The sequence below is a fragment of the Triticum urartu genome, unplaced genomic scaffold, assembly GCF_003073215.2.
Source record: "Triticum urartu cultivar G1812 unplaced genomic scaffold, Tu2.1 TuUngrouped_contig_9308, whole genome shotgun sequence".
Classification (NCBI taxonomy): Eukaryota; Viridiplantae; Streptophyta; class Magnoliopsida; order Poales; family Poaceae; genus Triticum; species Triticum urartu.
Genome location: NW_024120339.1, coordinates 97 through 12696, shown reverse-complemented (window position 1 = coordinate 12696; position 12600 = coordinate 97). Strand labels below are relative to the sequence as shown.

The following is a 12600-nucleotide window of genomic DNA, read 5'->3' as shown; positions in this document are numbered from 1 at the left end:
ACCTCTTCCAATCTCCAGGCTGAGGGCTGGAAGGGCGAGAGGAGGAGCTGCGGCGGCCGGCCATGATAGAATGGACCTCTGTTGGATACGCTCTGATGAATACTCACGGAGGGGAGAAGGTGTGGTTTGGATCTAAATCCTCGTCCCCTTAAATAGGCGGCTCATTCACGCGCCTAGGGGTGTAAATATAAAAAACACTCTAACTTTTCATATTCGTTTGACACGTGGAAGACGGCCATTATTGGGCGTAGAAGCCAAGGAGCGCTACAAGAAACCGGACATTTTCAATAGGTACACGGAATTTGGAGAACCCGCCTTGCAATGCCGAAGACAATCTGCGCGCCGGACTCGTCGTCATTGAAGCCTGGTTCGGGGGCTACCGAGGGAGTCCTGGATTAGGGGGTGTCCGGATAGCCGGACTATACCTTCGGCCGGACTCCTGGACTATGAAGATACAAGATCGAAGACTTCGTCCCGTGTCCAGAAGGGACTTTCCTTGGCGTGAAAGGCAAGCTTGGCGATACGGATATGCAGATCTTCTACCATTATAACCGACTCTGTGTAACCCTAGCCCTCTCCAGTGTCTATATAAACCGGAGGGTTTTAGTCCGTAGGACGAACAACAATCATACCATAGGCTAGCTTCTATGGTTTAGCCTCTCTGATCGCGTGGTAGATCTACTATTGTACTATCCATATCATCAATATTAATCAAGCAGCACGTAGGGTTTTACCTGTTACCATCCGCCTAGGCGCACAGTTCGGGACCCCCTACCCGAGATCCGCCGGTTTTGACACCGACAGTACTGTAATGAACTCATTCTTTATTTATACTAGTAGAACGCCCGTGCGTTGCAACAGGCTGCATTGGCGACTTCTTTTTTTCTTTGTTCCATCCATCAACTAAAAATGTTCCTTGAGGTGATACGTGGATGGACAAATTTACAATCATACTAAAATATCAATGGTTTAAAATATATTTTATCAAAAAAATAATTCTACAACACATCCGACATTAAGGTTATGGTATCTGACAGATAGGGAACAAACACAATGATGACTTACCATCAAATCTCATTTATATTTCAGAACATGTTTTTCCTACCAATGTGTGCAAGATCTCTCTCCCAATTCCCCCTTCCCTCGCTCCCTTGATCTCTCCCCCTCTCTCTCTCTCGCTCACTCTCTCCCGATCTCAGGTGTGTTGCCTTCTCAAGAAGGCTCCAATGCTCTAGTAGCGGTCTAATGAGCTGGTCGTCATTATTCGGTGGTGACAACAACGATGAGGAGGAACATCGCAAGATGTTGCTGATGTTCTTAATCTCTTCCATGTGGTCATTGTCGCTACTGCATGGGGTGTCGTTCATCAAGAGGGCTTCAACCAAGAACCATAATTTGATTGACTACCCACAAAAAATAGAACTATTCTTTACAACTTTCTAAAAAGCTAAATATAATTCAAAAATAATTATGAAGAGAGGTTAGTAAATAAAAATACAAGTCATGACTAAAATATTAAAGTGAGAAAATTATTATTTTTTACCTCATAACAGATATTGTGGCATACTATCTTTCAATATTCCTTATTTAGTGCCAATGTAAATTCCATACATTAAATGTCTAGATCATCTGAAATGGCCATGAAATTACAAAGTGGGAAGGTGGAACAACATTTACACAAGTATAGCATGCAAAATCAGCAACTTATGTGTATAGTCTACAGCTTCATCAGGGCAAGTAAAAAAAATCTGTCCGGCGTATAAGTTGTACATAAAAAACTGCAGTTAAACCAATGGACAATTGGAATGGATGGTGCCTACAATCGCTGTGACAACAGGCTCACCAGCAAGGTTGCACTTGTAGATCATCATTTTCTGTGCAAGGGATATCTTCTCAACTGAAATCTCCATTCCAAAATCACCTCTGGCCATGAAGTAATTGGTTTCCCACAAAGTGTCATCAAAGTTTACAATGCCCTCTTGGTTTCAACCTACCAATTCAAGAAAGAATAACAACATAGCCGACATGGTCACGGGCAAGCACGTATGTTTATAGGCACAGTAGATTTAGTCAACACAGCAGTTGAACGAAGCTAAGTAATCTGAACAATTTTACAAGTACCAAGAAATAAAACTTACCACAGGAGATGCAAGAAATAAAATTAGGCAAAACTTGTTCAACAAATTATGCTAAGGCTTTTGTGAACCAAGTGTATTCATTAAGGAAAGCACATAGAAGAGAACCAATTATGTATTTTTTGACTATATAACACATAATAGACTATAATGTTTTTTTACAAACAGGAGTAGATGTGAAACATGTCCTCGGAGAGACAAAGAGTTCATGGGTTCCAGAATCAAGTGTGTATATTAACAAAAAGTTGGACGTTATAACAGTAAGTTGTCGAGTGTGTATATTAACAAAAAGTTGGACGACATAACAGTAAGGCAACTCAATGAATGGAAGGAACATCATCTGTGCAGAAGAGTATCACTGCAGAGAGTATCAGAAGTTCAGGAAGGAAAGAAAAAAAAACATTAACAAAGCTCGATAACATTACCATAATAATAACACAAAACAAGGATATTTGAATCAGATTTGTAATTCAGGCCCAAAAATGTATATACTATAATAATAACGCAACCATCAAGTCTTTAGTTAATTCATAAAGAGCTGATTGTTTTTAAATGTTTCAGTCCGCTGCTTCTGTATAACAGTTAAAGAACATAAAGAACCACTGCCAACAAATTTCAGTTAACTAACCGACGAATGGATACATATCAAAACAACTAAATCTATAAGTAATGTAGACTAACAAATACGCATGACCATGAGTGCTTCACTGATTGCAGAAAATCAATACCTAGATAAGGTTAAGGATTCAGGCCAAAAATGCATACTACACTGATAACACACTACCAAAAAAATCAGCAAGGTTCAGAATTCAGGCCCAAAAAAGGTATACTATACTAATAATAAGTAACCAGGAATTCTCGATTTGCTTCACAATTCAGGCCCAAAATACATATTGTACCAATAACACACAACCATCAAGTCTCAGTTCATTTACTTAAGAATTGATTATATTTCAATGATTCCATCTCCTGCTATTCTTTAGCAGTTAAAACCAGGCTTCACCATGAAAATAGAAAAGATACCTAGTTCAGTCGCTCGTAGCTTTGGAGCATGCTTAATCAGTTTGTTCCTCATGAACCACATATCAGCGCACACATACAGACACACACGCGATGTGCTCAGCACCTCATGCTGCTAATCACTATGTCGTACCTCTAAGTTGCAATGGACACACATGTATCATTGCCACTCAATGGTTTACCCTGCAAGAAGTAGGAACAACACTAATCAGAGATGATCAGGTTCAGTAGAATGGACGGATAGGCAGAAAAAAATCACCGTGCAGCCAAAAGTATACATCTTCCAGCTTCCAATTTTGGAAAAGCTTAAAAATAGATATAATGTCATTTTTGTTCCGAAAGTATACATTAATGCGGTTGAAAAACAGGTCCTCTCTCTGTTTAAACAAATAGATATAGATTGATTTTCCATTCCAAAAGTATACGTTAACATGGTTGAAAAACAGATCACATCACCCCAGCTGTTAAAAGTCAATTAATCTTTTTAGTAAACAAAAATTATACTCCGTATTTCAGAATTTGGAGACGAGGCTAACTTTCCGTCTACTAAACCAACCAAGAAGAAATTCAACTCAGCCATGAGAGCTTTAAAAAAAGGATTTTAGTGTGATCTTACCGAAAAAGGCTTTCGCCCCGCTTTATATATAAAGCATCAATCAACAAGCACCCAGTACAAACACACGCCCCGCCACCGCAACACACGCACACACCCAGGGTAGGATACATAGGTGCTGAGCGCAGCAACACCACCCCTAGCACTACCCACGCAGAGATGAAGCTACATATGACGAACCATGTGCTCCAAGGCGGCGCCTTCAGGACGGGAACGACACCGAATCGCCGCCACCGCCCGATCCAAAGATCAGAGTTTCCCCCGGAACCGCATGACAGACAATGAGAGCCGCGACGACGCCTTCAAGAAGGGAACGATCTTCGCCGCCGCTGGTCCGTCCGAAGATAGAACAGGTTTTCACCTTGGCCAACACTCATCGCCACCGAACGCCACACCCCGGACACCACGCCGCCCACACGACCATGGTGACCGGGCAGCACCAAGGCACGGGCTCTGCCCACAAGCACCGCGCTACCACCACCAGGGCCGCCGCCCCAGCATCCAAGACCTCGACACCACCTCACCTGAGACACGTCGCACCCCAAAGGAACGACACCGGATCGCCGCAACCGCCCGATCCAAAGGTCACTCCTGTTGCACCGTGCGCGAGAGGAGCTCCGTCTAGCCGCGTCGGGCGCGGGACGAGCTCGATCCTGCAGCACCAGGACGCGAGACGAGCGGGGAGAGGGGAAGTCCCGGCGGCGCGCGGCGGCTCGCGGGTGGAGTCGCCCCTCGAGTCGCCAGAGGAGGGCGACGCGGGGGTGTTTTTTCACTCTAGTGTGATCTTTGGTATTTCAGCTTCAACCGAAGCTAGCCGCCATTCGCAGTTAGACAATGTAAATCCAAATTTTAGATGGTTTTTCGTTTAAACTGAAGATATAACAGCCTAGGCACTGCCACAATCGATGAACACAAAAATAATGTTCAATTAATTACTTAACGGCAGATAATCAGTGTACCACTACATGGTACCATAATAATTAATTAATTTGCAGCAATTCTAGACATCATTAACTCTTAGACACTGTAAAAGCAAATTGCAGATATATTTTTAGTTTAACCCGAGGCTACAACCTTATACGCACTACCACATTCGATGAACGCCACAACAATGTTCAGCACTACCACATGTAATCTGAATCTCCCCTGAACTTTTCAGTTTGACCACCCCCAGGCATATAATTGCAGCCTAACAAAGACGACATTGCTCCATGGGAGACTCATAGATTCAACTCGACCAAAGAATAAGATTTAATAATGGATTCAAATAATTAAGACGAAGATATTGTCCTGTGGCCCAAGAGAAAAGATATGTTTGGTAATTGGAAACGTGTGTAGATACCTTGATGGAGCGGTCTTGTTCAAAGGCTAAGGAGGCCTTGGAGAAGACCACCTTCCGGGTGAGGAACTTCTGCAGGGACTACACGCTGGCGCCCAAGTCCCTAAGGTTGCCAATGCTCCTTTGGGTTTGAAAACCTTCTCTTCACAGAATTATAGATCAATTTCTGAATTCTGGAGGACTGTACATAACGCATACTTCATCTGGAAAAATAAAACTAACTGTAATGAAAGCATCAATTGCAGTTGAAAAAATAGTGCTAAAGAAAAAGGAAAGCTTGTGGCTGCTAATTGATTGCAGCGTATGTACCAAACAAATTACAATGCACTAACACAACATGCGAATTTAAAGAACTCCCTATAGTGGATTCAACCACCCTGAACGAATGATATTATATATCAAGGGCATGAGTAATGCAGGTTTATATTTGTAACCAAATAAAGTAAAGAGTACATATTAACCAATGGAATTAACTGAAGCAATTAAATAAATTTGAGACGGTGACTACAGAGCATGAATACAATGAGAAACTACACAAATTCAATCTAACCATGTGTTAGTAGATTAGATGCTGCAAAAGGTTGTACAACCTTATGGGACACAAGCAGCCAAGTTAAACTAACTGAGGGATGAACTTACTCAATGAATCAACCACTTTGTTCTTGCCCCTGGCCTTATCAAACTTATACACAAGCAAATCTTGCATAGTTGGAGAAAATGAATATTCAAGATCGAGAAGAACATCTAGAAGCTCTCGTGCATCAATCTAGTGCAAAGACCATTGAGGTGTTGTTAGTTTTCCTAAATCACGAGAACCATCTTGATAAGGAAATGACACCTGTTTGGAAGATAATTATATCATAGTAGAGGTACTCGAACCCTGGGTGTTCATTTTGTTCCAGCCCTACTCAGATTTGTGCTAGTTCTAAAATAGTTAGAGATGCACAATGACAATGGGCACTAACCTGGGCCAGTGACCTAAGAATTTGGAGCGAAGATTACTATTTTTTAGCGCAACACACCCTCTGTTGGCGGTTAAAATACCTCATGTCTGGGCTCGTAGTTGAACTTCTTACTGTAATTCTTACTGTGCATCTTCCTTTTGAACATTTGTTCCAATGAACCTGCAAACCTGCATCCAAAACAATCAATCTCACGACTGGCCATAATAATAAAAACAATCCACATGACCTTGCAAGCAAGAATATAGATGTAATTGATCAAAAATGAGGGAGATGGAATTTGTGTAAGTTCTGCACCTGTTCTAAGATCTCAGGTTGTAGTCGGCAGTGTAGGGGAGCAGTGATGTCGTGGCCGCACCATGGGGCTAGTCCTTGGTGTATGGGAGTTGTGCCATCAAGGCCGCACTGTTGGGGTAGTCCTTGATGTAGGGGAGCAGCTTCATCAGGGTCGCACTTGCCATCAGAGGGAGATGGAGCATCAGTGTGGTGATGGAGTAATGCATTTCGTTTATCTGGTTGCTGCATTTCACCAATGTACCTTTGAAAAGATTGAACAGATTATCTTCCACCTAAAAGTAACACGGCCATCTTCATGAGACTGTCTACGCACATGGATGCAAATAGAAGATAATTGATGTCTTTGTACCAGAAAGATGTAAATTGAATATTCGATGTGTGACTGATTGCTACATTTTTCAGTTGATGAGATACAATATTCAGTTAAGATACACTCCATCCGTCCCAAAATAACTTATTTTGGGTTGGAGGGAGTATATCATAACTACATTCCTATCATGCACTGAAGCTTCAAATTGTATTTACTTGAGACATACAAGATAGAAAATATATAAGAGGAAAAATAAATAAAGGTTCATGCACGAACAAAACCTCCAGTGCTTTCACCCAGGAAAAAAGCAAACACACGGGGTTTTTATGGTCCTTTGACGGATTGCCGTCCTAACTACCCCACCCCCCACCTATTTTCAGTGAGGGTGGGTCCCTCACACCCTTATTTTTTGTCCAACCAAGCTATCCCGTTAATCCCGTAAAACTCTCCCCGTGTGTCTAGCACTGCTCCAGATTGGCTATGCCTAAGCAATACAGTAACTAAGTTCTCTATATACTCTCTAGTTTGGTTATTGAATATGGGAGATTATGTTCCTTTTATTCCAGGAAAAAAAGGTCATTGAGTTTGTTCCTGTGAAAATTGTGATGGTCTATTTAAAGTTAGACATTTATAATACTAAATCTGGTCACATATGGGTGAATTAGTATGCCATCGCACATGTAGATGTTTTCCTGATGAATATAGATTAATTTATCATGATCAAATGCATCTAAGGATCCATGAATCAACTAATCATATGGAGTAACCAAATATCACCTTACCTCTTTCTAGAACTCTCATTCCCCTTGCACGGAATCACTCACGCGGAGCCTTTACAACCACTGCTTCAGCAGATCCTTGCACTATTGTGGTCGTGGCCTTTTGCAAATCCCTGAACAACAAACAACCAACAACAATAAAAACGGTTGTCCACAAATCTGATCATGCGAGTATGTTTTTCAGTTGGTAGTTATGAACTTATCAGTGGAATAGTAATTAAGTACCATACATTCAAAGATATTTCTGGATCCCAACGCCGAGATTGGCATTATCGTGGCTTCTCTACAAAAGCACAATATCCAGAGGTATTTTGGGATCCTCCAGACACAAAGGGGCGAGTACCAACCATTGTTGTGCTAGCCCTAGTGTGACACATGTCGGGACCGATAGAGGATGTTGGCCCAGCCGGTGATGCTCCCTGAGACCATCTAGACCGACCGCTACAGTCAAAGCTGATGGAGCCTGCTCCGACGCCATTGGCATGCATGCAGTGTGGTTATGGTGGACTCCAGCGATTGCGTCGGTGCGATGATCATAGCCCACCCTGTACATCCAAATGTCCATGAACATGCACACCATAAGCGAGGAGCGCGTCATGCATGCCAACGGTGACCAAGCTGGAAAGGGCGGTGCCGGACTCCAGGATGCCGAGAGACACCAGCATACTCGGGCATGAACGACACCATCACTCTCATGCCAGAATCGGTATGTGACCACAAAGGCTACCTTGCCGAATACAACAGACTGATAATACTCCCAGGTAGGAACTTGAAATTGGTAATAAGTTTTCGATCAAGTAATCAAGTTGGCAAGATATAAAAATCAGAATAGAAAAGGGCGAACATAGAAAGAAAGAAGAACATGGAGATGGCGTTGACATCCACAATTAATGGATCGAAAATCCATACCAACAACCTGGAGGCGACGGCCGCATCTGCGCCTCCACGCGCGAGGACGATTGCGCACGCTCCGGCGCGAGATCAGGGCATTAGACATATGGCTTCTCGCCGCACAGGAAGCTCCAGCCCGAGTCGACCCTGGCGTCACATCGGCCAAAGAGGCGGCGACTCCCAGCGCGGAGCGCATGACGACAGTGACAAAGCGGTCATGGCCTTCAACCTCGATGTGAGGCGGCCAGTGGCCATCGCTCCCTCCCGGCTTCCTTGCTCTTGATCCACGCCCGCAGCAGCAAGGCGACGGATCCAATGGAGGTGGTGCGTGAGGGCGGGTTGGGCGGCGAGGGACAACATGCGGGAGCACGCCGGGAGGGGGAAACCTAGCTGCGAAACAAAATCTGGTGATCATCGGGAGACATCGCGTCGGCGTGAGATGAAGATTCAGATCGAGAATTGGGGTGCGGCGGCGGAGCTTGGGATTGAGGGAGGGAGCAGGTACGCGACTCGTGCGGCATCATGGGCACGAGGATTCGGGTGCGAGGCTCTGGCTAATTTTCATAGGTTAACGGTCGTAGATTTTTTTAGAACGATTTTCTGTCGATAAACCGTAGTGTTTTACAAGGGAGGAAGGGGTGAATCGCTGGGTAGCGGAAGGTGGGATCCAGGACGAAAATTAACCGTCTCTGGTGGGACGAAAATTGACCGGCGGAGACTACCAACTGGACGAAAATTAACCGTCTCTGGTGGGACGAAAATTGACCGGCGGAGACTACCAACTGCTTTATTAGGAGTAGAGATTGGTGTTAAACCTGCCGTATTCCAACTTATCTATGGTTTATAGACTCTTTTAATAGCCATAAATTTATCAAAATAAGCAAACAACACACGAAAAACAGAATCTGTTAAAAATAGAACAGTCTGTAGTAATCTGTAGCTAACGCAGCTTCTGAAACCCTAAAAAATCTAAAATAAATTGTTGGGCATGAGGAATTTATCTATTAATTATCTTCAAAAAGAATTAATTAAATAGCACCTTCCAAATAAAAATGGAAGCAATTCTCGTGAGCGCTAAAGTTTCTGTTTTTCACAGCAAGATCAAAAAGACTTTTCCCAAGTCTTTCCAACGGTTCTACTTGGCACAAACACTAATTAAACACAAAAAACACAACCAAAATAGAGGCTAGATAAATTATTTATTACTAAACAGGAGCAAAAATCAAGGAATAAAACTAAAATTGGGTGGCCTTCCAACAAGCGCTATCGTTTAACGCCCCTAGCTAGGCATAAAAGCAAGGATAGATCTAGGTATTGTCATCTTTGGTAGGCAATCCATAAGTGGCTCTCATAATAGATTCATATGGTAATTTAATTTTATTTCTAGGGAAGTGTTTCATGCCTTTCCTTAATGGAAATTGAAATCTAATATTCCCTTCTTTCATATCAATAATTGTACCAATCGTTTTAAGGAAAGGTCTACCAAGATAATAGGACATGAAGGATTGCAATCTATATCAAGAACAATGAAATCTACGGGCACATAGTTCATATTTGCAATAATAATAACATTATTAATTCTTCCCATAGGTTTCTTAATAGTGAAATCCGCAAGGTGCAAGTTTAAAGAACAATCATCAAAATCACGGAAACCTAGCAAATCACACAAAGTTTTTGAAATCATGGAAACACTAGCACCCAAATCACACCAAGTATAGCACTCATGATCTTTAATTTTAATTTTTATTGTAGGTTTCCACTCATCATAAAGTTTTCTAGGGATAGAAACTTCCAACTCAAGTTTTTCTTCATAAGATTGCATCAAAGCATCAACGATATGTTTAGTAAAAGCTTTATTTTGACTATAAGCTTGAGGAGAATTTAGCACGGATTGCAATAAGGAACTACAATCTATCAAAGATAAATTATCATAATTAAATTCCTTGAAATCTAAAATAGTGGGTTCATTGATATTTAAAGTTTTGACCTCTTCAATCCCACTTTTAACAATTTTTGCATCAAGATCTAAAAACTCGGAATTTTTGGAACGCCTTCTAGGTAAAGGTGGCTCATCTTCAGTCCCATCATTATCAAGATTTATATTGCAAAACAAAGATTTAATAGGAGACACATCAATAACTTTTAGATCTTCATCTTTATTATCATTAAAACTAGAAGAACACACGTTCACAAAGCAATTTTTCTTGGCACGCATCCTAGCGGTTCTTTCTTTGCACTCATCAATGGAAATTCTCATGGTTTTGAGAGACTCATTGATATCATGCTTAGGTGGAATATATCTAAGTTTCAAAGAATCAACATCAAGAGAAATCCTATCAACGTTCCTAGCCAACTCATCAATCTTAAGCAATTTTTCTTCAATCAAAGTATTGAAACTCTTTTGCGAAGTAATAAATACTTTAATACTAGATTCAAAAGCAGAGGGCATCTTATTATAATTTACATAAGAATTGTTGTAGGAATTACCATAATTATTAGAGGAATTACTAGGAAACGGCCTAGAATTAAAATTACCTCTATACGCTTTGTTAACAAAATCGTTCCTACCAACAAAATTTACATCCATAGATTCATTATTATTCTCAATCAAAGTAGGCAAAGGCATATCATTAGGATCAGTAGGAGTACTCTTATTAGCAAACAATTTCATAAGTTTATCCATCTTTCCACTTAAAACATTAATCTTTTCAATTGCATGCACTTTTTTATTAGTAGATCTTTCGGTGTGCCATTGAGAATAATTAACCATAATATTATCTAGGAGTTTCGTAGCTTCTCCTAAAGTGATTTTCATAAAAGTGCCTCCCGCGGCCGAATCTAAAAGATTTCTAGAAGCAAAATTCAATCCGGCATAAAAGTTTTGTGTAATCATCCAAAGATTCAAACCATGTGTAGGGCAATTACGTATCATTAATTTCATCATTTCCCAAGATTGTGCAACATGTTCATGATCAAGTTACTACACCCAAAGATTCAAACCATGTGTAGGGCAATTACGTATCATTAATTTCATCCTCTCCCAAGCTTGTGCAACATGTTCATGATCAAGTTGTTTAAATTTCATAATATCGTTTCTAAGAGAGATGATCTTAGCGGGAGGAAAATACTTAGATATAAAAGCATCTTTGCACTTATTCCATGAACCAATACTATTTTTAGGCAAAGACGAAAACCAAGCTTTAGTACAATCTCTAAGCAAAAACGGAAATAGCATAAGTTTAACAATATCATTATCCATATCTTTCTTCTTTTGCATATCACACAAATCAACAAAGTTGTTTAGATGGGTAGTGGCATCTTCACTAGGAAGGCCGGCGAATTGATCTTTCATGACAAGATTCAACGAAGCAGCATTAATTTCACAAGATTCAGCACCGGTAAGAAGAGCAATCGGAGTGCTAAGAAAATCATTGTTGTTGGTATTGACAAAGTCACACAATTTAGTATTATCTTGAGCCATCGTGAAAAGCAAGCAATCCAACACACAAGCAAACAAGAAATGGGCAAAAGAGGCAAATGGGGAAAGAGAAGGGGAATGGAGAGAGAGGGCGAATAAAACGGCAAGGGTGAAGTGGGGGAGAGGAAAACGAGAGGCAAATGGCAAATGATGTAATGCGAGGGATAAGAGTTTGTGATGGGTACTTGGTATGTCTTGACTTGGCAACGGCACCTGAAATGACTCGTTGTTGGGAGTCAAATCTTGACTTGACTTGGCGTGAATCTCCCCGGCAACGGCGCCAGAAATCCTTCTGGCTACCTCTTGAGCACTGCGTTAGTTTTTCCTTGAAGAGAAAAGGATGATGCAGCAAAGTAGCGTAAGTATTTCCCTCAGTTTTTGAGAACCAAGGTATCAATCCAGTAGGAGATCACGCTCAAGTCCCACGCACCTACACAAACAAATAAGAACCTCGCAACCAACGCGATAAAGGGGTTGTCAAGCCCTTCACGATCACTTACGAGAGTGAGATATGATAGATATAATAATATAATATTTTTGGTATTTTTATGATAAAGAGAAATAAAAATGCAAAGTAAAATAAACGGCAAAGGAAATAACTAGTGTTGGAAGATTAATATGATGAAAGATAGACCCGGGGGCCATAGGTTTCACTAGTGGCTTCTCTTAAGACCATAAGTATTATGGTGCGTAAACGAATTATTGTCGAGCAACTAATAGAATTTAGCATAGTTATGAGAATATCTAGGTATGATCATGTATATAGACATCATGTC

General features: G+C 41.2%; 1 long non-coding RNA gene across 11 annotated transcripts; it reads right to left on the bottom strand.

Annotated features, from left to right (window-relative positions):
- Nucleotides 1–1554: 1554 nt before the first annotated feature.
- LOC125532186 lies at nt 1555–8913 on the bottom strand. 11 transcript variants are annotated; one of them, XR_007293834.1, is made up of 7 exons: nt 8365–8913; nt 7459–7568; nt 6367–6638; nt 6073–6239; nt 5111–5310; nt 3159–3338; nt 1555–1990 (listed from the first exon to the last, which is right to left on the bottom strand). It is a non-coding gene; the product is annotated as an uncharacterized LOC125532186 (long non-coding RNA). The 11 variants fall into 11 exon arrangements; XR_007293833.1 differs by lacking the exon at nt 3159–3338 and adding an exon at nt 5747–5873 and having other exon boundaries at nt 8365–8912; XR_007293836.1 differs by lacking the exon at nt 3159–3338 and having other exon boundaries at nt 7681–8910.
- Nucleotides 8914–12600: the final 3687 nt, after the last annotated feature.